Genomic DNA, 4,067 nt, shown 5'->3' with positions numbered 1-4,067 from the left:
TATACCTTTACAGTGTTACCGTAACAGTAATGTTCCTAACACTAGTACCTCTACAGTGTTACCGTAACAGAAATGTTCCTAACACTGGTACCTTTACAGTGTTACCGTAACAGTAATGTTCCTAACACTAGTACCTTTACAGTGTTACCGTAACAGTAATGTTCCTAACGCTAGTACCTTTACAGTGTTACCGTAACAGAAATGTTCCTAACACTGGTACCTTTACAGTTGTTACCGTAACAGAAATGTTCCTAACACTAGTACCTTTACAGTGTTACCGTAACAGTAATGTCCTAACGCTAGTACCTTTACAGTGTTACCGTACAGAAATGTTCCTTACACTAGTACCTTTACAGTGTTACCGTAACAGAAATGTTCCTAACACTAGTACCTTTACAGTGTTACCGTAACAGTAATGTTCCTAACGCTAGTACCTTTACAGTGTTACCGTAACAGAAATGTTCCTAACACTGGTACCTTTACAGTGTTACCGTAACAGTAATGTTCCTAACGCTAGTACCTTTACAGTGTTACCGTAACAGAAATGTTCCTAACACTGGTACCTTTACAGTGTTACCGTAACAGTAATGTTCCTAACACTAGTACCTTTACAGTGTTACCGTAACAGAAATGTTCCTAACACTGGTACCTTTACAGTGTTACCGTAACAAGTAATGTTCCAACACTGGTACCTTTACAGTGTTACCGTAACAGTAATGTTCCTAACACTAGTACCTTTACAGTGTTACCGTAACAGAAATGTTCCTAACACTGGTACCTTTACAGTGTTACCGTAACAGTAATGTTCCTAACACTGGTACCTTTACAGTGTTGCCGTAACAGTAATGTTCCTAACGCTAGTACCTTTACAGTGTTACCGTAACAGTAATGTTCCTAAACCTAGTACCTTTACAGTGTTACCGTAACAGAAATGTTCCTAACACTAGTACCTTTACAGTGTTACCGTAACAGTAATGTTCCTAACACTAGTACCTTTACAGTGTTACCGTAACAGTAATGTTCCTAACGCTGGTACCTTTACAGTGTTACCGCAACAGTAATGTTCCTAACGCTAGTCCGTTACAGTGTTACCGATTTTTAAAAGGGTTATTCCTCAGGTCTGTCCCTCTCTCTCTCTTTCTCTGACTCTCACACCCCCCTCCTCCCCCAGCGCTCCGTTCTGGATCAGTGCCCCCAGGAACCTGATCCTGCCCGAAGGAGACGGGCATCCTCACCTGCAGAGTCAGTGGAGACCCCAAGCCCCAAATCGCCTGGTCTGTCAACGGAGTCCCCATCGAAGGTGAGTCTTAGTACACTTCCACCCCAGACTGAGGCCTCAATGGAACCAATCCTACCTGGAGAAATACACACTGAGGCTCAATGGAACCAATCCTACCTGGAGAAATACACACTGAGGCTCAATGGAACCAATCCTACCTGGAGAAATACACACTGAGGCTCAATGGAACCAATCCTACCTGGAGAAATACACACTGAGGCTCAATGGAACGAATCCTACCTGGAGAAATACACACTGAAGCGTACATTTACATTTGAGTAATTTAGCAAACGCTCTTATCCAGAGAGATTTATAGTCCGTGTGTTTCACTTAATTAGGTAGAACTGCAGCAGAGCTCAGATACTTTTGCATAAATCATTCATTGATGTCAATGAGTGATTTACACAAAATATGGTGCTGCGCGCAAGTAGAGTATCCAATCACATTAGGATTCATCCCCTACGTGGCCAGAGCACACATCTATACGATGTTACCTCTCAGGTATGACCATCCAGATGTGTAGGAGGAAGAGGGTTGAATGTGTGACATACTGTATATCTAGCCTGTGATCCCTTGATAGAGTCTCCAAAGGACATGAGTCGGAAGGTGGAGGAGGACACAGTGATCCTGAGCGACGTCCAGACCGGCTCCAGCGCTGTCTACCAGTGCAACGCCTCCAATGAGTTTGGCTACCTGCTGGCTAATGCTTTTGTCAATGTGCTTGGTGAGTTACTGGAAACACAACCATTGAATCTGTCTTTTTAGAATCAGAATATTCAGTCAATAAACAAATAAAAACTCTAGGCTCTTGAGCTTTACAACTCTTGAACATTGTTTTGGCCAATGAGAGCATTTTGTGTTCGCTGCATCATTCTCATGTCACGTTATGGTATAGTAATCATTATCAATGTTATTTGTTTCTGTTTTCAGCCGAAGCACCAAGGGTGCTGACTCCCCCCAACAATGTGTACCAGGTCATCACCAACAATCCTGCCTTCCTGGACTGTGCCTCGTTCGGCTCGCCCATACCAACCATCACATGGTTAGTCCATCTGGCTCTAAGTCTTGCAAAGCCAGTCAGCCAGACTCTCACAAGCCAGTCAGTCAGCAGTCAATCTCTAGTCTCACAAGCCAGTCAGCAGACTCTAGTCTCACAAGCCAGTCAGTCAGTCCTCTAGTCTCACAAGCCTAGTCCAGTCAGATCTCTAGTCTCACAAGCCAGTCCAGTCAGACTCTAGTCTCACAAGCCAGTCCGTCAGACTCTAGTCTCACAGCCAGTCAGCCAGGACTCTAGTCTCACAAGCCAGTCAGTCAGACTCTAGTCTCACAAGCCAGCCAGCCAGACTCCTAGTCTCACACAGCCAGTCAGTCAGACTCTAGTCTGCACAGGTCCAGTCAGTCAGACTCTAGTCTCACAAGCCAGTCAGTCAGACTCTAGTCTCACAAGCCAGTCAGTCAGTCTTCACCATCTTGCTTATAAAGTAGGTATTAAGCTTACATCTCCAGTAGTTTGCCCCAGTAGCCTTTATCCACAATCTCAAAAAACCTTTCTGTTACAACGAATACACCCCCTTAGCGGATGTTGTTAAAGGGCACTCTGTTCACCACTCTGTTAACATCCTCTTGTTCAACCTCTCTGTTACGACCTCTCGTAACACCCTCTCTGTTAACACTCTCTCTGTTAACACCTCTCTTGTTAACACCTGTCTCTCTTGTTCAAGACTCTCTTCTGTTAACACCTCTCTCTGTTAAATCAACCACTCGTCTGTTAACACATCTCTCTGTTTAAACACCTCTCCTCTGTTTACAACCTCTCTCTGTTAACACCTACTCTGTTAACAAATCCTCTCGTTAACCACTCTGTTAACACCACTCCTGTTAACACCTCTCTCATGTTACGACCACCTGTTAACACCTCTCTGTTACACCACTCTGTAACACCTCTCTGTTAACACCACTCTGTTCACGAACAACTCAGTTAACACTCTCATGGTAACACCTCTCTGTTAACACCTCTATGTTAACTTCTCTCTCTTAACACCACTCTGTTTCACACCACTCAAGGTTAACAATTCTTCTGTTAACGACCACCCTGTTAACCACTATGTTAACACCACTCTCAGTTAAGCAACTCTCTGGTAAACCTCTCTGTTAACACTATCTGTTAACTACCTCTCTGTTAACACACTCTTTAACATTCTTGTACAGCCATCTCTTGTTAACTACTGATCTCTGTTAACAGCCACTTCTTGTGATACAGCCTCTACTGTACAACTCACTGTTTAAGCACCTCTCTGTTTATACCTACTTCTGTTACACTTCCTCCTGTTAACACCACTGTTGGCTGTTAACCTCTCTTGTACTACTCACTATGTTCCCTGTATAACACCTTACTTGTCTGTTTATGACTCCTTTTCTCTTGTCTTAAGACTACCGGTCGTCTGTTCTGATTGAACACCATTAATGCCGCTGTTAAAACCTGATCTCAATGTTACATACCATCAGTTTAGACAACTCTCTGGTTAATACCGTACTCTGCTTAACACCTCATCTCTTTAAAACTAGCCTTACCTTCTTTAGCATCAGCTATGTATTTAACACCACTTCAGTTTAACTAACTCTCCTGGTTACACACCTTTCTCTCTGGTTAATTCACCACTTCTGTTATAACCCCCTACTTGTTTTACACCCGAGCCTTCTGTTAACACCCGGTCTCCTCTGTACACTCTACTCCCGTTTAACACCACTCTGTTAACACCACTATGTTAACAACCAAGCTCTGGTTAAC

At 43.5% G+C, this 4,067-nt stretch overlaps 1 pseudogene; it reads left to right on the top strand.

Annotated features, from left to right (window-relative positions):
- Positions 1-4,067, top strand: part of LOC112077472 (neuronal cell adhesion molecule-like) — a 35,630-nt pseudogene that overhangs the window by 4,732 nt on the left and 26,831 nt on the right.

This window comes from Salvelinus sp. IW2-2015, unplaced genomic scaffold (genome assembly GCF_002910315.2).
Source record: "Salvelinus sp. IW2-2015 unplaced genomic scaffold, ASM291031v2 Un_scaffold4605, whole genome shotgun sequence".
In the NCBI taxonomy this organism is placed as follows: Eukaryota; Metazoa; Chordata; class Actinopteri; order Salmoniformes; family Salmonidae; genus Salvelinus; species Salvelinus sp. IW2-2015.
This window is presented reverse-complemented; position numbering and strand designations above follow the sequence as displayed.